Source organism: Pogoniulus pusillus, chromosome 7 (genome assembly GCF_015220805.1).
Source record: "Pogoniulus pusillus isolate bPogPus1 chromosome 7, bPogPus1.pri, whole genome shotgun sequence".
NCBI classification, from domain to species: domain Eukaryota; kingdom Metazoa; phylum Chordata; class Aves; order Piciformes; family Lybiidae; genus Pogoniulus; species Pogoniulus pusillus.
In genome coordinates this window covers 16,842,236-16,865,720 of record NC_087270.1, presented here as the reverse complement: position 1 = coordinate 16,865,720, position 23,485 = coordinate 16,842,236, and the positions used below count along the sequence as shown (strand labels likewise).

The 23,485-nt window shown below is 40.9% G+C and overlaps 1 protein-coding gene and 1 long non-coding RNA gene across 3 annotated transcripts in view; one reads left to right on the top strand and one right to left on the bottom strand.

Moving 5' to 3' along the window:
* Window positions 1-1,014: 1,014 nt before the first annotated feature.
* LOC135176766 (uncharacterized) lies at window positions 1,015-21,873 on the bottom strand. Its single transcript, XR_010302814.1, has 3 exons — window positions 21,232-21,873; window positions 7,700-7,739; window positions 1,015-1,622 (listed from the first exon to the last, which is right to left on the bottom strand). It is a non-coding gene; the product is annotated as an uncharacterized LOC135176766 (long non-coding RNA).
* The window catches only part of XPO1 (exportin 1), a 46,163-nt gene continuing 42,745 nt past the window's right edge, over window positions 20,068-23,485 (top strand). The window contains exons 1-2 of one of the 2 annotated variants that reach the window (XM_064146090.1): window positions 20,068-20,485; window positions 20,899-20,953. The gene's annotated coding sequence lies outside the window, so the exon portion shown is untranslated. Of the gene's footprint in view, window positions 20,486-20,898; window positions 20,954-21,680; window positions 21,701-23,485 lie in introns of those variants that run through there. The other variant, XM_064146091.1, reaches the window with a different exon arrangement.

Below are 23,485 nucleotides of genomic sequence, written 5' to 3'. Positions count from 1 at the left end.
TACACCCTCTTTTTTTCTTTAATTCCTTTAGAAGCTATTTGCCCATCCAGTGTGGCTGTCTCCCTCATCAGCTCATCTTCCAGGACAATGGAACAGCCTGCTCCTGCACCTTCAGGAGTTCTTTCTTGAAGTAGGTCCAACCTTCCTGGATGTTGATGCCTCTCCTGGTTTCACCATATATTGAAAACTCTATAATTTCATGATCACTGGACCCCAGACAGCCTCTGACCACCATATCTCCCACCAGTCCCTCTCTATTTGTGATCAGCAGGTCAAGCACAGCTGCATCCCTGGTAGACTCATGTAACAGTTGAGATAAGAAGTTGTCCTCCATACACTCTAGGAACCTTAATACTACAGAGAAGAGGCAGCCTAGAAAGTCCCAGCAGATGTCTGGCAGGTTAAAGTTGACCACAAGAACAAGGGCAGGTGACCTTGAGGCAGCCTCCAGTTGCTTAAAGAATAATAAACCAACCTCTTCTTCCTGGTTGGGTGGTCTATAACAGACTCCAACCAGGATGTCAGCCTTCCCCTTAATTCTCACCCATAGGGATGCAACAATTGTATTTGTACCTCATGAAGGATGCCTATATAAACACAAATTGATTCTTTGTCACAGCTGCCCAGAGAAATCCTGACCCAAAAGCAGCTGTTGGGAAACTGTTTTTTCAGCTCTGATAGTATCAATGTTAGTTCAGGTGGGACAGCTGATCTTATTCTATTAGGACCAGATTAATTCTTGCCTAATCTAATCTCCCTTCAACTTTTGAGAAAATGAAATTCAGTAGACTTCTCCTTAAACGCTATAGATACAATAATGCCTTTGCTAAACACACACTGCAATGACAAGCCCAAATTTACAGGATGGTCTTGGACTTTCACAGGACAAGACCCTTCTGAACTGTAAACCAAACATACTTAACATTAGTATTCAAGCAATGAACTTCAAAGAGCAGTTTGTCATTTTGCATCAGTAGTAATCTAATGGTAGATTTGTAGGTGAGGCTCCATAAACTCTCTTTTTTAATTTTTAAACAATACATGGATAGAAATGAGAAAAGATATGTTCAAAGCAAAGTTCAAATCCCATGATCTCTAAAGTAAAGTGCTGGATCAGAAACAGGCAAAAAAGACTACCTCAGCAGGATACTGGAGAAGGATCAACAAGTGGAATTGCCCTTTGACAATGAGTATTGCTGAGATGAAAAGCACAAAGTACTAGCTGACAAACAGAATAATGATGATTACAGTCACATGCTTTTTAAATACAAGATGGAGTAGACAGAGTTACCCCAGCTGAACAACAAAACACTTAGTATTGGTTATTTCCTTATAAACTCCAAGCTACAGAAATGCTACAAACATTTGGTGGAAACTTTTCTTCCAGTACAATGTAAATACTATCCTCCCAAAACTGCAGTAAAAATCTCTGTTAACAAAGGAAATGTGAACTGCATTAGAACGGTGAGTTAGTTAAAAAGAAAGCTACTTTAGATGACTACATGGCTATGGGCCTCTGACAAGACTATTTAAGGGTTGTTTCTCCCAAGATTGTAACAGAAATAGCAGGCATATTGAGTTTTCAGACTGGTCAGCAGCAAGTTTCAAGGGTCCTCAATTTTCTGAAGGGACAAAAGACACATCATTTATTGTTGTTGAAATTGGCTCCTCTGGGTCAGGGATTACTATTCAAAGAGTGACTACAAATTCCATAGTTTTTCCTCTAGTCAAGGAAGGGAAACGAATGCCATACTTAAGTACTTTATCAACTCTTGCCACAGAGACAATTTATTGCCTCTGAACAATAAGCATAAATACAAAATTAAATACCCAATTGATAAATGCTCACTACAGTCTGCAAAAGGGGGGGGGAAATCCCTTACAAATAACAAACCAACAATCCAAAGCAGAAAAAAACCTTGTCACCTTCTCTCAAATATGCTAATTTTGAATGCCTTGCAAGACTACCATCTCACCTGTTGTGACAAAGGTCTTTCAGCTAATATGTTTGACTCCACAGTTTCAGGCAAAAAATATTCCTCTGCATGTATGAGCACAAAGTCCATGTACCTCTCAACTCTCACTTTGTGGGGATGCTGCAATTTATTTCCTATATTATCTTCTGTCTTGGTAAATTTGGGGACATAGCATCTGCCTTTGGCTGTGAGAGTGCACTATGCTGTGAACTACTAGGTCCTGGAACTGGTGGTACATGGAGTCAGTGAAAAATGAATAAAAATTATATCTAAGTGGTAAAAATACTTCCTTTTCCTCTTGTGAGTAGCTATGGCAAAGCTACAATTAACCTCAATTAACAGGAAGTGTAAACCTTAGACAAAGAATATATTGTTCAGGTGTTCTTAATGAGAGCAGCATTTGACACTATTTAATCTGTCTGTAAAGGGAGCTCTGGTGAGGTGAAAACAAAAGTGGCTAAAGCTTAATCCAGAAGGAAAAAAGGTGTCTCCTCATTCTCAACACAAAGAAACAACTCTTCTAATGAAAGCTACTCAGAAGAGTTCAGTCTATTTGACTGCATCAGTAGGTCTTAATGGCCCTAAACAGCCCTGTCCAAGACCTTCGCCCACATCCCATCTAAGATCTGATTGAAGTCCCTAGTCCTTTTCCAAAATGCACAGGTAAGTTGGACAGATCTGTGCTCAGTTTGCCTGACTTGAGTGGACTTCCTGCATTCCTGACCTCCAGGCTGCCTTATCACCACTCATGTCTAACAGTCATCACATTTCTGATGATCACTGGGTTGCACCCAGAATGTGTCAGTGTCACAAACCTCATCCAGCTACTGGAAAACTGATTTTCTGCAAACCTCACCTTAGACAGTAAGTAATGTAACAATTAAGAACTTCTTCATTGTTCTTGCTGTTCCTTCCTCCTACTGAAATAAATAATTAAAATGCCAACTTTATACTCTATCTACAAGTCTGGTGGAATGACAGAAAAAGATCCATTTGACTAAAAATAAAGGAAAATTAAAGGGGTCAGTTCTGTACAGGAGTTAGTATAGTTTCTAGTGTATTAACATTTTCAAGTAATGAAGTTTCCCTCAAAGCCCTTGAGATCAATTTTATATTCCATACACAAGAACTGTTTCCTATTGCCTTGCTCTGTGCCATTGCAGTTCTAGTAACCTCTTGTGGACTATGCAAAAAATAGCACTCCATGACTGCTCTTTGTATCAGTTATACAGCTGTCACATACAACAGCAATATTTACCTACACAGACTAATCTCAATGCCATCAATCCAGGCTGCTAATAATTTTCATTTACCAATGAATTTTTAAACAGCATTCCCCAAATTTTAATATCTTGGGCAATACATCATAGAAAAAAGTTAAGTCAAAGGATTTTAACTTTGGTTTCTTATTCTTAAGGTTGTTTTTTTTTTAATTGAAAATGTCTCCGTAGATATGAAATTACTTAGTTATATACATATGTAACTTGGCTATGCAGTTGTATACTTTTGAGGGGAGTTAGATTGCATCCTATTTCAGACATACAATTCACTCTGTATGAAGCAGGAAGTGACATTACTGGCTGGTTGGACAGCTGTTGACCTGGGAATGTCCCCATCTAACCTATACATTCTCATATAGCAGAAGATCCTAATGAGCTTTGTTAATTGAAGCATTTGATTACTGTAAAAAGACTGAACATCAGGAGCATACATTTATTTGTCTTATTTACCACATAGCTGTTTGCTTGGGTTTTTTTGTATTTCCAAACTATGCTTTTATATACAGTTAAGTAATTGCAAACCTCTACTGCTGTTACAAGTTCTGTCACCCTTCTTTTTTCCATTTAATCCTAGCTACATACCTATCCCTACTAGTAAAAATTTTCTACAGCCACAGTGATCCATACTCAAGTTAAAACTAATCACTTTTGTCAGGTTAGATTTCAGTGCCAGCTTAAAGCATATGTGGAACTATGGCCTCATTAAGCAGTCAATTTTATCTAATTACCAGAAGTCACAAAGGATGACCCTGCTACTGTAACATTTCACAGCTTCAATTCTCAAAATTTGTGGGTTATGTTCTCCCCTTTCATCAAACTTATGACCCAAATACCAGCACATATGAACAAATTGTTAACACCCTTGAGACACGTTTTGTATCTACAGTGGTCCTTGCTTCATAAATTACTGCTGTAGTACATGCTGAACAGTTCTTCAAAGAAATTTCTCACCTGATTTTGCAGGCATAGCCTCATACACACCTTATTCCACTTGGTGTCAGGAGGTAGAGGAAGACATGGTGTCAGGCTGGGAAAATTCAAATGCTTCAGGCCCCTTTTGTAAAGCTGTTACCCAATCCCCACTATAGGCAACACAGCATCAGACTAGGAGATGGCCGTTTCCCAGTTTGAAAATCTGTTACGTTCAGGATCCCAAACAACAAAATAATTTTATTCCAGCTAAAGTAGACAGCTTGGTTTGTGTTTCTGTTACCAACTATCTTATATACATGCAGCATACATATCGAAGAGAGGAAACGTTTTGCCTCTGGACCATTTATAAAATAACAGGCCTTTCATGAGCTCTTATCACTAACCGACCAGAGTGGGGGCTAACAACAGCACATTGTCTTCTACAACAATTTACTGTATCCATTTTTTTACCAAATAAAACAATAAAGCTACTCTGAAAGCTTATAGATTATCATAATTGTTTAAGATAGTTGAAACATTTCAGCTATTTAAAATAGCTGAAACAAAATGAAGTAGAAACATTATCTATTTCCATGAGAAAATCTCTTATTTCTCTTGACTTCCCCTTCTGTGTGCAGTCTAGACTATGATAATAGATTTGCCAATTATTTTTATTACATAACTTTGGAAACCAGACTCTCATAGAATTTGTTTGTTAGAAAAAAATCTGCTCTGAATAAGAGGACAATGTGTGGCTTCAAAAAAAACCAAACAAACCATGAATTCCTCTATCCTTGGTTTGCTTTCCAAGTTGATTTTTCAGTCTGGAAAAGCTAAAGCCATTAAATATATTTTAGATTGTGTCAAACAATTATCTATAGGTAGAACTCCTTTTCTTATACTTCTTCCTGTGCATAAGGAAGTAGTAGAACTTCTCAAGCAAGGAGAAACAGGATTTGGCAATAAATCACTACTCCCAATGATAAAGTGATCATCCCAAACCAACATAAATAAAACTTGTAGTCACCAATTCATCAAACTATTGGACTGAAAAGAGCCACATCAAAACAGCACATTCTGCTAGTTACCATTGAAAAATTCTGAAGTACTATTCCCATTGTCACTATCTACTCCTATAAGCAGAATGTTTCCTGTTTCCTACCACCTGAGAAATTAAGGGTAACAAATAATGTTAAGGAAATGTTTCATTCATGTCCTCGATTATTTCTCTATATACTGAAAAAGTGTTTTTCACTGTTCCTCTCAACTAGGCAAGAGATAGTCAGGCTTACAAGACATACTATATTTTTGTTTTAAAAATAAGGTTGGTTTAGATGTGGTTTCTGCTAAGTACTTTTATTTTTTTTGCTTTTGCCCTAAATAACAGAACCTTCTGGATTAGTTCTCTGTACTGTTTTACAGTTGAAATGGATAACAATTCTTAGTGGTCAGTGTTGTTAGTGGAGTCCTGCTAATGGTTATTGATCATACTTGAGCAATATATTGAGTATCACATGCAGAATGTCCTTCTCCCATTTAAGAATCTCATATAATGTTGTCATTTAAAAATTGTGACATTATATGCTAATTATTTTCATGAGGTTAAAAAATTAAGCTAGGATGTACATCTCCACTGTAAGAGGAGTTGGTGTCTTTACTTTTTAACCACAGATTTTTATGGAAGAATGTCTCAAATTCATAGAAAATATTTAGCAGAAAAATAAAAAACAATAAATAAATACCACACACCTCCCAAATAAAACACTAAAAGAAACCCCTGACCAACCCCTCAAAAAACAAACCCAAAAAACAAACTCAAAGAACCCCACAACCAAAACACAACCAAACAAAACCAAAACAAAGCCTCACAAACAAAACCTCAAACCAACAAAAAGGCAGCATGGAAATGTATTACTCTGCTACAACCATTTAAAATGTTGCAACCCAACAAGAATATGAAATAATTTTCTATCTCCTCACAACTTTAAATATAGCAATTTTAAATAAAGCAAGGGTGAAAGAATTAGCAGATGAAAATTAATTTTGTTTCATGTACACTATCCTTGATTTTTTTTTCAATTTTGTAGCTTGCAGTTCAATAAGTGACCTACAACTAAAATTTAGCATCCAAAGTCCTTTTCCATCTACAGTCTAGGGTGTTTTGGAGAGATCTGGGTTTAAGGCTAATTGCTGTTAGATGGCACTTTGCTAAATCATATTTCTTTCCTATAGCTGGAGTTACAAATGCCACTATTTTAGTTCCCTTTTAGAAGGAAATAACTTGTGAAACAGTTCAGCCAGAAAAAATAATCTACATATAAAGTTCAGGTAGGGGAAAACCAGAATCAAACTCGATACCCTGTGAACACACAAAATTTTCAGCTAAGTTTGTAATGAGGTTTAAATGAGTAAAGGCACATGAGGTTTGCATCTGCAAAACACTCACAGTGTTAATATAGGCTTTCATTCTGACCCAGACAGTTCACTGAACACTTACAAGAGAACACATGCTTCCAATTATCAATTTTCTCTGTGCTAGAAGATCCTAAGACCTGCATTTCCAAAATGATTGAAATCTAATTCCCCAGTAAGGAAACACATCCAGCCATCTAGCCTGCAGTCCACAAGGAAAGAAGAAATTATAAAAGGCCTGTCCATCAACATGTAAGAGTTGCCCAGCTATGCCTCCTAGCACCATCCTCTCCTCACATTTTGGGCAGTAACTGCAGTTATTTTGACACAATGTTTTCTTACAGGGAGAATTGTAGTTAACTTTTGACATTGAAGGTGTCACTGACATGCCCCTTGGAAGTGCAGTGACCTCTGTCACAAATGGAATGCATGGTGGCTTCTGCTACAGTGTGCTAAAGCACAAGGCTTACACAGTATCTCCTTCTCTTTAGCTCCTTCAGAGGAGGACTTGAACTATCCCTTGCTGACAGACCACTCTAAATCAATGGAAAGCTTTAGCTTTTCAAAATTTATATATTTTGCTTCTTGTAGAGATGTACCTAGTCATAAGATATCACCACAGACAATGGGAGAGTCTGGTCTACCATGTAATTGTGCACTGACAGAGAAACTGACATCTGTTCGTATCAAGCATTAAGTTTCCAACAGGTTTGGACACACAATACTGCCATTTGCTTTGGAGTAGGATTTTGTTGTGTCTTTTCTAGTCTGGATGCCAAATTTCTCATTCTATGCTGCCTCAAAAATTAATTGCCTATTAGTACCCAGACACATAAAACAGAGATTACAGGGATGCTGCCTTAAAAAAAGCAGCTGTCCAGAGAATTCTCACAAAGTAAAAAAAGAACTCTCAAGGATAAATGCTGCCTTTTTTCTTTTTCAGTCTTAATGTTCCCTTCACAGTCCACATAGGGCATTCAGAAAGAAGCATGATCAAAGATTAAGTTTAGTCACACTTATGACAGAAAAAAACCCTGCATTTGAAAACATAGCTTGCCAAAGGCTGAACATTGATTTATGGTAGACTGAAAAGACATGAGTGAATAGAATAAAGCTTACCACAGAAAAAGCCTCTCTAAATCAAGTTCACGGAGAAAACCTGGGGAAAAAAAAAATCAAAAGCCTTAACAAATTGAATCAAGATTGCTTATACATTAATCATTAATAGTAGATTTACTTGAAAATCTATAAGGTCATCTTCAGAAAAACTTGGGAAAAATGTTAGAGTGTTTATGTCAAAACAGTGTTATTTGCCTGAAACAGAAAGATGCAGTTTCCTACAAATCGTTTCTTAGTATCACCTCTCTGAGTACAGCCTAAGTAGCGATTCAGCTTGTATTCCTTTCCCTTTCTACCTGTCCCTCTTTCTGACGTAAGAAAATGTTCATTGAATTCCAAAATTTAAAGAAGCTTGTTTTGGAATTACAGTCAGGTGCTCATCATTTGTGGAAGAAATTTTAGTGCTATATGCTACTTAACACAGAACTGGGAAAGTGACCTGATCGTCACGGTATGATGGTATAGAAGGTAAAGACAATGAATTAAAAACATATGGACCTGCCCCACGGTAGTTCAGAATTTAGGATCAGAAACGATCCTACGTTATGACTAGACTGAGATAAATCAAAGTTATATAGCCATCTCACAAGGAAGTACAACCTGTATTTTATACTGATGTTTATGAATTTTGTAGCCATAAAACCTACCAATTATCCTCTACCACATTTATATCCTTGCATCCACAATCCCAGTTACAGAAGGGGTGCTACTGTTATCTGTGGATAGATTTTTCTTTTTTCCAGATATGCCTTCCTCACTGGGAAGTTTAAGTCAGATTAAATACCAAAAGATATATATAGTGAAACCGAAACAATAAAGATAACTGGAAAAAAAATGTTAATGTAGACAGACAAAAATCATTGTTATGAAGTAATTAAGCATTGAAAAAAAAAATAACAACATAAAAGTTGTAAAGCACTGTAAAGTTCCCAAAGTCCAGCAGATCTATATACCCACTGAAATCACAGAGGACATAAAGCTTTCTCATTCTAATAAATACCAAGAATTTACCAAAGACAATCAGCTTCAGTACATTTATTCCTAAACTACAATTCAATTTCACTTATTAGAGAGAAAATAGTCTCAAAAGTTACAAAAACTATGCAAGAGCTGGTAATATCAATACATTATCACAATTAAATATTAACATTTCCACTTTAAAAAGAAAGTGGATTTAAGTAACAGACAATTATGCAGAAAAAGATGTTGGATTCATTATTGGGAAAAGTTTATTGGTGGAATCGATATTTGGCAATGATATTTAGAGCGCTGAACATTATGGACTATTCCACCTCAGATTCCCAAACCACAGGTACAGTTCATTTCTTACTTTAGAACACAAACCCCGCTAAATATCTTTTTGTAATCCTGTAGGTGATTGAAAAGGTTCAGCAGGTTAGACCAAAACAAGGCTAAGAAATAATATCAACACCAGATAAGCCAACCCTTCTTACTTTTAGAAATAGTGAATGTTTCAAACCTTATCATAACTGGTTCACTGAACTCTGAGTTTACCTCCTTGCAGGATTCAATTAACATGGCCTTGTATCACTCACTGTTTGCACAACACCTCTGTTCTGAGACATACACCTCAGACTTACACCAGTTTTCTAGTATGGTTCGTGTCTGCAGATATCCCAATTATTCATAGAGCTTTATTTAAAATTTGGAAATGTTTATTACAGTTTGGCAGTTCTTGAAGAACTTAGTTTATCTAAAGAGTTCTCTTTGGTTACTGAGTATTACTACACTGAAACATTCCCTCCACATTATATATCTCTCTCTCATTGTTCACATGTTTACATGTTCAGTTCCATTTAAAACTTTTTCAGTAAAGATACTGTAAATTCCCTTCTTTGAATAATTTGACTGGAACAAAGAGGAAAGCTTCTTATTTTTTCCCTTTGCCTCCTGACCACACTCAGGCATCAGCACTATTCAGAGAGCAAGCAAGCATAATTCACGTGGCAAGCAAGATGTTTCTAGCAAAAAATTCCATTATCAGGAAATACCATAAAGATCACACAGTTAAAGGACCGCAAAAGGAGAATTTATACTTTGTAATACATAATTGTTTTTTCCCCACATTATTTTGCTTGGTTCCTTCTTAGAATGTAGTTTTCATGGATTTATACATATTGTGAAAACTTTTTACACTTGTCAGTATGATGACTAATCCTTACTTACAGCTATTCAAATGATCTTAAAATTGTCAGCATTAGCATTTACAGATCATAGCTTTTGCAAATTTATTAATTAATTTGTTCCCACCTATTTTTTTCCTCAGCCATGTTTTACATACTTCATACCTTTAGTATTTTTTCCTAATTGTTAATTACTTATCACCACAAAAATGAGCCCATCTGTTTCCAACGTACTGATAATTATATACCCAGGCTTATCTGCAATATCTGGAGTGGTCTCGAAACTACTTTAAGGCAGTCACTACCCTGTTTCTGTTCAAACTGATGCCCACAGACCCTTTCTAATTACACCATCTCTGCCCTGTTACTGAGCAAAGATCTATCTACTTTGGTCTTCACTTTCTCCCTCAGCTATTAGAGTTTTCCAAGTTCTACCTTGTACAGAATTTCTCATTTTTCCCCCCTAAGAACCCAATGGCTTATATTTTTCCTCTCCACTCAGTTACACTCAATTTCCTGTTTCCAAGATTTTTAGATTATGTTGTGTTATTTCTTCCTACTCAGTGCTTGAGCACCCAGCAAATGCTTTTAATACTCTTAATACAGCCTCTTTGAAATAACTGATCTAGGATGTTCATCAACACAGACAAAGTGATTTCTTCCATATGAGAATAAATCAAATGCAAAATTACCTTGCCCAAATAGACAATACAGTCAAATGCGATTGTGATACCGTACTAACTTTGGAACATTTAGGAATGGGTAATTCTCAAAGAATGTATCTATTGTGTAAACTAAAAATCATTAACTATGTAAACAATAAGAAATCATAACTGTGGGCTTGAGAAAGAAGAGCAGCAAACTGGTTTAGATTGACTCTGCAGTCAGTCTCATCAACTGTATCACAACCTAGGAAAGCATGCACAAAGAACTTCAGCTACAGGCCATAGGGAAGAAGAGAATGCATGTCCCAGGTGACCACCAGAGAATCCCCACAGTATGGAATGGGCATGCATACAGGAGATTCACATATGTAACTAATTCAATTAACTAACATGAACACCCTAATCACTTCTTAGAAAAATAGTGATTATATGTAAGTTGTAAGCATACATTCTCCAAAATGTACTGTACCAAAGTGATCCTCTAAATGTCTGGCATAGAAATAAAGAAATGCCGGCTTCCTAACACCTCATTGGTCTTGCTGTATTCAGTAAGAATTGGGGGGGGGGGGGGAAGTAATTTAGAAGAAAAAACATAAAACTATTAGGAACAACAACAGATGCTCAGCAAGAAGAGGGAGACTTTGGCAGTATTAGTTCTGTAATTTCTACAATTACAGGAAGTGAGAGTGTAAGGACATAACAAGTTTTCTAGAGTCCTTTCATTAGCCAAACATTTATTAGTCCTATCATATTAATGCGACAACTAAAGTGGATAGCTACATGATCAAGTGGGAGCTACAAGGCTTCCTTTCCTGCTTTCAGGAGAGCACTTTTGCAATGGACACTGCATGGTAAGGTAAAAACTCCAGTCAGTACACTCCCCACCAAAAGAATTATTTTAGAAAGGGACTTTTTCTGAAGAATGAAGTAGCTGAAGTTGTTCATAATGATACTCATGACATTAACATAGTGTTAGCTGCGTATTGCTCAGACATTCTTGGAAAGTTACAGCTGGCAACTTCCTCTGAATGCCTCATTCTTTTCACTTCAGTGTCACTCAACACCTCAGCCTTCTCCTTTCTTTCACTTTACTTTTCTTAGCTGCATTTTTCTCCCTTCTCCGGTCTTTGTTTACTAACCCTGCTTCACTCTGTAAAGAAATTGTGACACTAATTTGCTGTTTCTCTCTCACTTGTATGACTTCTCACTTTCAGAACATCAGCTTTCCTAGGGGCACACCACTCTCCTTTCAAAAAGCTTCAGGAGACCAAGTCAACTGTAGCTAAAGAAGACTGGCTAACAGAAAACTTAAAGGACCAAAAAAGCATTCAACAGTTAAAAAAAAAAAAAAAAAGTACATGGGATTATTCCACATATTTCAGTTTTGTTTTTGCAAAGGAAAGCTAAAGCTAAATAATCTTATTTCCAATTCCAATCTGTAATTTTTCTTCATGTGCTCAACGTGCAGTATCAGTGATACTGGCATACACACATATATGCTTAAAAAACCCAAAACCCTACACACACACCAGTTCAATGCACCAAATTTTCAGAGGTGACAAAGTAACAGAGGTTTGAATTATTGTGGAAGATGAGTACAGTAGATCTGTAAACACTCCTTCAATATGGCTCAACAATATATGTACAAGACAGCTAATTATTTCAGCATGCCTTTCATAGGCCACAAAGCACTCTTAACGGTGTTAAAATAAACATTAGTAATGTCTGTCAAATGAAGAAAATAATGTGGATATGCTAGGAACTAAACTGCATTCAAACAGACTTGAAATAAGCAACATTTTCACATACAAAATGATTTCTGAAGACTTATATACACTAATAAACACCCTCCAAGTTTTTCCAAACCCCACAGACAGGATGTGACCTTCTACTCAAGGTAGGATCAACACTGAATTCAGACCAAGATGCTAATATCTTTGTTGTGCTTAAGTATCCCCATGGTAAAAACCCAGCCTACTCATCTCCAGTAGCGAGAATACATCTGTTTAGGCCTACTGGCTCTAGTTGTACTACCATGTACTCAGTAATGCTCAGTGTTTCTTGTAAGCTCAACACAGGCACTGAGGGCTCCTAACAGGATTCCCCTCACTCTTCTCTTCTTCAAGCTGAAGCAGCCCAGCTCCTTCAGCATCTCTTCCATTTTGACACCTGTCCTCACACAGTTTTCTTGTGCTGATGGACCAGAAACCAGGCACAGCATTTCAAATGTAGCTAATGAGTGACAAGTAGCAATGGAATAATCCTTTATCTTGATCTACTGCTTATGCTCCTGTTGATAAAACTTAGTATGCCATTAGCTTTTATCAGTACCAGGACACTGCTGACCTGAAACTCAAGCAAATGGTCTTATTTATTTCAGCAAGGCCTAACTATGAGATTGAACATTTAATAAAGAAGCTGACAGACAAAACAGTGGCACAAAACAGCAAGCATAAACTTACAACAGCTAACAACATGTGTGGCAGAGAAGTTGAGATCCAAACATGCCCATCCTGTTAAAACAGCTGCTTTTTACATGACTGCTCAGTTTCTAAACTACCCTTCACCTTGCTCATTAGAGAGAAATATTCCATTTTTCTCATGCTACAGCATGTTCAGCCACAGCTTGCATAAAGATAGAAGGCCAATTTTGAAAAAATATTAAAGTACATTATTTGAGATAAGCACAGACAGTGACACTGCCTCCTACTACAGAAAAAACAGGAACTTCCTAGCCAAGAACAGGATTTAGCTGTTGTGTTTGTTGCTGGTGCAACTTAAGACCATGTCACTCAGGAGCATTACAAACACCTGGTGAAAATATGATAAAACTTTTCTGCTCTTCTCTTAAACAGAAACAGTTAACAGTCAGTTAACAAGCCAATTTCAAGGATTTAAACTGCTTTCACTTGCACAAGGCCCAAATAAAATAAATAAATAAAAAAAGAAAATAAGCAGAAGTAAATGTTCTGCACAAGCCAAGGAGTTAAAGAATCTCACTTTTTAGTCTCTTACATCAATTTGTTTTTAACACCAGGCTAGCTAGAACATCAAAACACACATAGAGATACTGTTTAAGTACAACAGCTACAGTTAACCTCATTTTAACCCATCAACAGCTGGCTACGTCGATTGGTTCTGTTTGAAGCACTTTAAAATTCAATCCCCTTGGCTACAACACTACCTTCAATTCTAAGTCACACTGTGGAAACTACAGGTTTCTTAATTCTTACACAAGCAGATCCACTAGAACATGATAAACAAGGAGAGTTAAACAACACACTATTACCATCATGACAGATGTTACAAGATGCAGCTACTTTTATTAACGATAAAAAAAGTGAGTGCAGTCAAATGCTGCAGAAAATTTCCCAAGAGATTTGACTTACGAAAGAAAAAAAAACCCACACCAAAAAACAACAAAAGAGCACAACCCCCCCCCCCCCCCCAATCAACCAAACCCCACAAAAAACCTCCAGCCCAGCAAGCAGCCCTTTTGGTGTGACTGTTTTAAGACAGTTGTTGCTTGTAAGAAAAATATCAAAGTTAGTTTCCATTCATAAAGAGCACAACTCACAATTTGTGAACTTGCTTACTACACAGATATATAAGCATGGGTCACAAAACTTCTACAAACACCTGCTCAAGCTAAGGCAAGCTCAGATAAAACATAACTACTGATCACATTTTTTTCTGTCCCTCAATTCTCCAGATGACCTGCAACTATCCTGGTGGCATGGCAATTTTTCCAGTGATGTATCAGATAGGATCTAATATTGCATCACATGGCCTTGCATCTTCCCAGCTCCAGACAAAATATAAATATGTATTGGTTACAAGTGTGATTTCCCTAACTACTTCAGAATTGTATGGAACTCAATGACAAAACACAAGCTCACAAACTGAAGATTGAGAAATTGGAACGTCCACAGCACTTCTAAAACCTGCAATGCAATTGCAAACCTTGCATATTACTAGAAATCTTCTGGTAGTAACTGTAGAAGATGGACCTTAAATTGTTACCTTTCACAGAATGAACAGATTAAAAATAATAATTAAATATATATATATAGGAAAAATGCAGGTTTGGACCATGATCCAGTAGTTTCATGATCACTACAAACTACATGTAAAGATAGAAAGCTAAAAGAAATATTTAAAAATTAAACAACTAAATATATTTTTTGTGACTTAGTAGAAAAAAACAGTCTAAGATTGTCCACTTTGTTTCTGCTAGGACACAAACTTCACAACAATGTAGTAGTGATCTTTATTTATCTTAGTTGATATTTTCTGTATGACCATGCTCCGTGTCCTACAGCACTCAGTAAGACATGCTACACTGAAGCTAGTTGTCTGAAACAAAAAGGAGCTTGATGTTTCTAAGCTGTGCCCATTCAAGCAGGAAATACATCACATCATTACTCAATATCTAGTGTTAATGATGTAAAATGAATTTTTTTTTAAACTGTGATCTCAAAAGCAGCCTGAGCTAAAGAAACATATGTACTGGAATAAGATAGCCTTCTGAAAAGTAATTTTTCAGTTAAGTTCTGGACTACTGCATATACTTTGCAATGCCAGGATTTCACATAGTATTGTAGAGCTAGTAGTTTAGCTTATTTAACATAATGGAGCAAGCTCACAGCATGAATATATAAAAAACCTGTTAATGGACTCCTAGTCAAAAGAGTCACTTCCCACATGAATCTACAAGGCCTTATATCCTTTTGTAGGAGCTGATTGTTTTTAAAGAAGCATGAAGCTTTATTTAGAGGTAAGCTTTAAGACTTTCTCAGCAAGCAGTCAAAATATTATATACAAAAATTGTAGAGAATAAGTTGTTCCAGTAAGGTTACCCATGCTCTCTGATAAAACTTCAACAGGAGAAACCAGGAGGGGCACCAACAGAACCTCCACACTGGACTTCCGAAGGGCAGATTTCAGCCTATTTAAGGAACTAACTCAGAAAGTTCCTTGGGAAAAAGCCCTTGAAAACAAAGGGGTCCAGGAAGGTTGGACCTACTTCAAGAAAGAACTCCTGAAGGCACAGCAGCAGCTGTGCCATTATGCTGGAAGATGAGCTGACGAGGGAGGCAGCCAGACTGGATGGGCAGGGAGCTGCTGAAGGAATTGAAGATTAAAAAGAGAGTGTATCACCTTTGGAAAAGAGGGGAGGTGTCCCAGGAAAAGTTCAATGAAGTTGCTAGGTCTTGTAGAGGAAAAAATAGAGAGGCAAAAGCCCATTTGGAGCTCAGGCTGGCCACAGCTGTCAAGGAAAATAAAAAATGTTTCTTTAAATATATGAATGGCAAGAGAAGGGCCAAGGACAACCTCCAGTCCTTATTAGATGGAGAGGGGAACATAGTGACAAAGGATGAGGAAAAGGCAGAGGTGCTTAACACCTTCTTTGCCTCAATCTTCAATAGTGGGACAGGTTGTCCCCAGGACAGCTGGACTCCTGAAGTGGTGGATGGAGTCAGGGACCAGTATAGTCCCCCTCTAATCCATGAGGAAGAAGTAAGGGACCTGCTGAGACATTTGGATCCTCACAAGTCCATGGGACCAGATGGGATCCATCCTAGAGTTCTGAGAGAGCTGGCAGCTGAGCTGGCCAAGCCACTCTCCATCATTTATCAGCAGTCCTGGCTCACTGGAGGGGTCCCCGAAGACTGGAAGCTGGCCATTGTGATACCCATCCACAAGAAGGGTCATAAAGAAGAGCCAGAAAACTATAGACCTGTGAGCCTGACCTCAGTGCCAGGCAAGGTGATGGAACAGGTCATCTTGAGTGCCATCACAGAGCACCTACAGGATGGCCAAGGGATCAGGCCCAGCCAGCATGGGTTTAGGAAGGGCAGGTCCTGTCTCACCAACCTGATCTCCTTTTATGATCAGGTTACCTGCCTGGTGAATGTGGGGAAGGCTGTGGGTGTAGTCTACCTGGACTTCAGCAAAGCCTTTGACACCATATGCCACAACAAGCTCCTGTCAAAGCTGGCAGCTTGTGGCTTGGACAGATTCACTCTGATATGAATCAAGAACTGGATGTAGGGCCAGGCCCAGAGAGTGGTGGTGAATGGTGCCACATCCTATTGGCAGCAAGTCACTAGTGGTGTTCCCCAAGGATCAGTGCTGGGCCCAGTCCTCTTCAACATCTTTACTGATGATCTGGATGAGGGGATTGAGTCCAGCATCAGTAAGTTTGCAGATGACACCAAGCTAGAAGAAGGTGTTGATCTGTTGGAAGGTAGGAGAGCCCTGCAGAGGGACCTTGACAGGCTGGATGGGTGGACAGAGGCCAACGGGATGACATTTAACAAGGCAAAGTGCAGGGTTTGGCACTTTGGCCACAACAATCCCAAGCAGCGCTACAGGCTGGGGACTGAGTGGCTGGAGAGCAGCCAGGAAGAAAGGAACCTGGGGGTACTGATAGATAGTAGGCTGAACATGAGCCAGCAGTGTGCCCAGGTGGCCAAGAGAGCCAATGGCATCCTGGCCTGCATCAGGAACAGTGTGGCCAGTAGGACAAGGGAGGTTATTCTTCCCCTGTACTCAGCACTGGTCAGGCCACACCTTGAGTACTGTGTCCAGTTCTGGGCTCCTCAATTCAAGAGAGATGTTGAGGTGCTGGAACGTGTCCAGAGAAGGGCAATGAAGCTGGTGAAAGGCCTGGAACACAAACCCTGTGAGGAGAGGCTGAGGGAGCTGGGGTTGTTTATCTGGGAGGAGGCTCAGGGGTGGCCTCATTGCTGTCTACAACTACTTGAAGGGAGGTTATAGCGAGGTGGCACTTGGTCTCTTCTGCCAGGCAACCAGCAACAGAACAAGGGGACACAGTCTCAAGTCGTGCTGGGGTAGGTATAGGCTGGATGTTAGGAGGAAGTTCTTCCCAGAGAGAGTGACTGGCATTGGAATGGGCTGCCCAGGGAGGTAGAGGAGGCACCGTCCCTGGAGGTCTTCAAGAAAAGACTGGATGAGGCACTTAGTGCCATGGTCTAGTTGACTGGATAGGGCTGGGGGATAGGTTGGACTGGATGATCATGGAGGCCTCTTCCAACCTGGTTGATTCCATAATTCTATGCTTCTATGTATAAAATAACTAGACAAAACTCGTTAAACTGTTGATGTAATTATCTCTCACCTTAAATAAAAAATGCTTTTGCTAACAAAAACAACAAAAAAAATCCTCCAAATGGCAACCATAAAAAACACCCAAACCCACCAAACAAACCCAAACAAAAAAAATTACAGGCTAACAAAAAGTAAAAGAACATAAGGAAGATCAAGGCAGCTTGGAAGAATAACTCTGATGTTACTGAACACTTGGTTTGCATTCATGTCTTACAGAATGATCCTAAAGCCTTTTTCCAGGTAGTTTTATTCTCCCCTCACCCTGCCCACCATTACCCCAAGCATGATATGGCCAAGTATTTCTTTATATACATACTCTATTCAGTTCTGCAACAGATTTTTAACAAAGCCATGGAGAACTTACTGCAGCAAGTTCAACCAAAAGGAAAAAAACAAACAGAACTTGAGAAGTTTGTATTTCACATGCTCTGATAACTACCAGGGCAGATCACTTAAAACCCTAACTGATAAAGAAATTATATGCATTGATATAGAAGCATAGACGCTGCTTTCTGCATTTTCCAATTCCTTTTTGTAACTTGTATTTTAACTAACACAACAGTCAGGAATCAAAAGGCTTGGTTTTGCTAAGCTTATCTTACAAGCTCATAATTGCTGTTTTATTTTATGGGTGGTTGAGAGTTGCAGTGCAAGAAAGTAGTGGTATAAAAAATTAATCTATACATATCCCACTCAGTAGTCCTGAGTAGTTCACAGGACTTGTAAGGACAACTTAAACATTTTTCAGAAGACCACTATTAGTACTTTCAGATCTTTGCTGGGTTTCCATTTTGAAAGCAAACAAAACCACACACGTCCCCTAAACAAAAAGCAAACAAAAAACCCAAACTCCCTGAAGTGCTGCAAAAGTATTTGAGAAACTGACCGAATACAACTGTAAAGACTTAGAATTTCAGACTGTAGACAATGTAAAGAGACTGGTTTTGTAATCAAGTCAGCATTTCTGAAAGGATGTCTTTGTGAAGTCTCAAGCAAAACACAAACAGTATGGTGCTATTCCTATTTGGATACCATCAAGAGTATCAATTTGGTAACAAGTTCAACTAATAATGTATTGCTATTCAAAAAAATCAAAGGGGAAATTTTGCTTCAGATTAGGTGATAAAAACAACAAAGTTCTTTCCTAGAAGGACATTTAAATACTTCACATCATCCTCATTTTGGAAATGAAGGCTTTCATAAGTTTTATATGGCTGGGTGTTTGATTTTTGGATTTTTTTTCAGATAAGGAGATAGGGTTGTAAAGAAATACATACACAGGTACCAAGTACCTTCACTGCATCAGTTTTTCCGTATGAAAGTTGGTAAACACATTCTTCTGCTCGTTCAGGCAGGGATGAAACATGCAACCATACCCCGCTGAATCTGCACCACACTGAAAAGCCACTCTTTGCCCTGAGATCACCTCTGTCCATATCAGGTAGACAAGCATTCCTTACCGAGTTCAAGATTTCTCTTGTGTGTGGGCAAATGAGCCTTGCCTGAACCACACCTTGGAAAAAACCAGTGAAAGGCTGTACACAGACGCTGCTCCAAGCTAGATACCCCATGACTCGTGGAGAACATCACACACACACACTGCCCCTTCTTTCAAACTGCACAGGCCTTGTTAGAGGAAACTTAGGTAAAGGGTAGGCCAGCACCCATCGCTCACTATTACCCAATCTGCTCACTACTACCCCGTCTGCCTACAAGCTGAACACTTAATCACCCAGCTGCCCTAGGACCCCAATCAAGACTACATCCCAGGGCTCCCATATGTGTCACAGACCGCCCCAGAACCCAGGAGTCCTGTAAGATAAGGCTCACCATTGCCATACAGCCCTAAACCGTTCTCTCAGACAGTACTCCCTCAACTCAGTGCGGCACTCCCACGGAAGCAACACCTCAACTGTAACGGGACTTGGGGCGAAGCCTCCCCAGTGGGCTGAGGCCCCCTTTGTCCCATTCCCGCTCAGGCACGAGCCGCGGCTTCCAACGACCGCCACCTACCCACGAGTTGGCACTGCCCCTCCCCCGCTCGCTCCCCTCAGCAGCCCGAAAAGCCGCGCTCAGACACACGCGTCACACAAACCCAGCCACCAACCAGGGCACGGCAGCCCTAGCTCCCGCGGTTTGCGAGCTCCAGGCAGCTCCGCTTTGGAGTGACGGTTCAGCTCAGCCTATCGGCCAGAAGCGGCCCGCTCCCGCTCCCGCCCCCGCCCCCGCCCCCCCCCCCCCCCCCCAGCGCACAACGCCGTTGGAGAGGGGGGCGGATCCTTTCTATCTTATTCCCCCCCCCGCGGCAGCCGCTCTCCCCTCCGCCCCTTCGAGAGGCGCAGATAATCGGCAGACCTTCTGCCCAATAAAAATGGAGGCCGCTTGCGCGGCAGCATGGCTCGGAACCAATGGGAACGGCGACTGGGCGGAGGCCCGAGGTTTCCAAACGCTCCGCGGCGCCATGGGCTGAAAACTAAACCGAGATGGAATCTCCCAGTCTGAACCGGTTTGAGCCGGTTCCGAGTCTGTGGCATTAGGAGGGGGAGACGCGCCGCGCTCAGTCCCTGCTACCACTGCTGCGTTCGCTGCGGTTCATGCGACCTGTTCGTAGGGAAGCCTGTAGAGGAAACCGCCGCTGCAGCTGAGGGGGCAAAGTTTAGTGCTAGCTGGGGGGGGGGTGGGAATGGGGAAGAACTGAATGCTGGCCAGGCCTAGGGGAGGGCGGCAGCAACAGGAGTAGCGAGAGACTGAGCCGCGCGGGCCCGGGCCTGGGCAGCCAGCGACGTGGGAAAGCGAACCGCGGGCTCGCCGAGCCGAAGACCCAGCCTAGGGTCGCGAGCAAGGTAGACGTTCTCCTTTTTCTCCTACCCGGGGCCTTGACAGACCGGAGCTCTGCGCCAACCTCCTTTTTCTCGCCCCGCACGAGAGGAGAGAAGCGCGCCCCGTCTGTTGTGCGCCCGGCGGCGGGCGGCCTAGGCAGAGGTGAAGGCACCGAGCGGAGCGTCCGGCGGGGGGGCGCAGGCTGCTTGTGGGCGTCTGGTGCAGTCAGGCCAGGGCACGCTGGCTAGGTGGTAGTGTGGGGAGGAGAGGAATAACGCTCGTACCACGTACACAGCGCTAAGGAGGTTACGTTCGTCTTTACCCTCACCACCACTCCGTGTTAGGTTTTTTTTGTTGGAAATTTTTTTTGGCGAGCGTGAGTGGTTTTTTTTTAGTCGTGTTTATTTAATTTTTCTTTTTTTCGGCGTGTGGCTAGAAACTTCGTTCACCCGCCCCTGCTTTTGAAGGAGAAGGCTGTAAGAAACAACTAGGTAAGTACTGAGGCTGTGGGGAGAAGGCGAGGGGTGTCGTTGCCATGAGTAACGCGGTGAAGGTGGGGGAGGGAGGTATGTGGGGAGATGGCGGGAGAGGGTGTGGGGGAGTGGGAGGGTATGGCCCTTCGTGTGGAGGGCCCAAAGTCTTCACTGTGGAATGGGAGGCGTAATGGGCTGCGAGGGGAAACCCTGAGGAGGGAGGGCGTTTGAAAATCAAGTGTGAGATACAAGCATCCTAGGCCTGGCAGAGCGTCTGCGGGGAGCGCATAGCTTACCGTGGATGCTGGTGCCACGGGAAAGACGGCAGAAGCGCCGGGAAGCCGTTGTTGAGGCGTACGGCGGAGGCCTGCCTTTCGCTGCTAGGAAGGCTGAACGATTTGGAAGGGTTTGGATCGGGTACGGGCAAAACTAGGGACATAATCTGTAAATTATTAGGAGTGGAAGTTTCCAGAAATATTTTTGTATGTCTGTGCAGCAGTATTGAAACGTCCGCCTGGATCACGTGGGGGCCCTGTATAGAGCGGAGGGAGGGAGCGGAGGGAGGGGCTGCGCCGCCGCGGGCCCGCCGCGCTCCGCAGGGCCCCGGCCCGCCCGCTATCGGTCCGGAGTGCCGCCGCTGTCGTACATTCTTGCCCCTGAGTGGTTTTCGCACCCTCCATTTGTCCGTGGGCTGGGGATCTGGCCATCGCGGGAGCAGCGCGGCCGTGGCTTTGCGGCGGGAGCAGGGCAAGGCCTCTGCTTTGGGTGGGTGTGAGTTATTTCGGGTGCGGCCGTAGCGAAAACGAATGCTCCAAGGTGTTGGGGAGATGTTTGTGAAGCCGTCTTATTTAGCCTCATGCGCGGGCGCACGTGTGTAAAGTAGCCAGGGGGAAAAATCGGCTTATTGCCATGGCAGGTGTAAAGTGAATGTATTTGTGATGTCCTCGGTTTCATACCGTGTAGCTGGAGGAATTTACAAGTAATGCAACTGATCTGTTGGAAGAGGATAGAGGGGCAGTAATTTAGTTGCTTTTAGCAGCGGAATTGCATGGTTAGGAATGGGGCAGAGTGACTCTCTCAGGGTTTCTTTTTTTCAATTGCTATCCTTAATGAGCTTTAAGTAGCTGGGTTGAAGGTGATCTGGGATTTATTGTGAATACTCAACATGTCTTATCAAAATGTGTGTTTCTGTTACGCATTAAATGAACGGGGTATATTGTAATAAGTTCACTGTTCTGTTAAACTTTAAGGGTCCCAGGGTCATCGAGAGTTGGAGTGGAGTAACTATGTAAACAGTACTGTAAATGCAGTTCTTTTGACCTTCGGTAGATGTCAGATTCTTTATACCTTGTTCAGATTTTTTTTCCTTCTGTTTATTCTCTGTTGGAGAGTTGATGAGTGGTGATTCTTAGAACCGAGGTTTAAACCTGTTCCGGAGTTCATGAATGGTGTGAGAAGGAAAGTATACAAAATAAAAGATTAAAAACTTCTAATAGGTACGTAGTTATGAGTAAGAAATCGAGTTGATTTCAGTTAGTACTGACCACAAAGCCGCCATTTCTGCATTTCAGTTTTCGAGTAGGTGGGTAGGTCATTGAAGATAATGCAGGGAGTGGCAAAGGGCCCTATTCAAAACATTTCCTTTCTGCTTCCATGTGGTTAATAACTTCTCTTGATCACGTGGTTCTTAGTTTGCGCTTGCAGAGCTGCTGAAAACCACCGAAAGAGCCTTAAATCTGAAATGATTGACCCTACCAGAAGAGCAGATGATTTACGGCGTTTATTGTAGTTTGAAAACCACTTTCCGAGTTCAGCCGAGTAATCCAGATGTGAACAAAAAGGGGCGTGCCTGAAAGCAAGCGTGGCTGGTAGGAGTATTAACCCTTGTAAGCCGCAAAGAATAGTAATTGGTGCAATTTAATTGTGGTGGTGGTGCTTAACTGATCCTCTGCGAGTTGAAATTTCTAGGCGCCCTTCTGAATTAAGGAAAAGAAACTGACTTGCAGTTTTATTGATTAGTAAATTTCAAAACCTGGAGTTGAGCCGGGATGTGTGTCTGTGGAGAGGATAGATGTGGAGTGGTAGTTTTAATTTATTTTGGTTTATATTTGATGTTTATTTCCTTTCATTTTTCAAGGTTGATACCGTAAAAAGAACGACTTCATGTGGAAATTGAGCCCTCAAAGTAATTGTTACTGTAGTAATGCTAACTGAGTTTTTACTTCAATATACAATTAGAATGTTTGGCCTTTAAAATGACTTGTTGTTCAGTAAACGGAATTGTTTGACATTACTTCCAAATGGGCATTTCTAAACAAAATATTTTCCTTGATTGTGTGCTACTGCATCACTTTTCACTTTATTGTTAGTTACTTGGAGTGAGGCACAGGTTTGTCTTGTTGTTTACTTTTGAGCCTGGCTTAAGAATGCAAGACGTGAATTCTTCCATACACAAGAAGTTACTTAAAGCAGATGTAACTTCTAGCTTGTTCTAAAGAGCAGGTTGGCTGAGTGCATGGCAGGGAAGAAATTCAGATTATATTGTTGTGA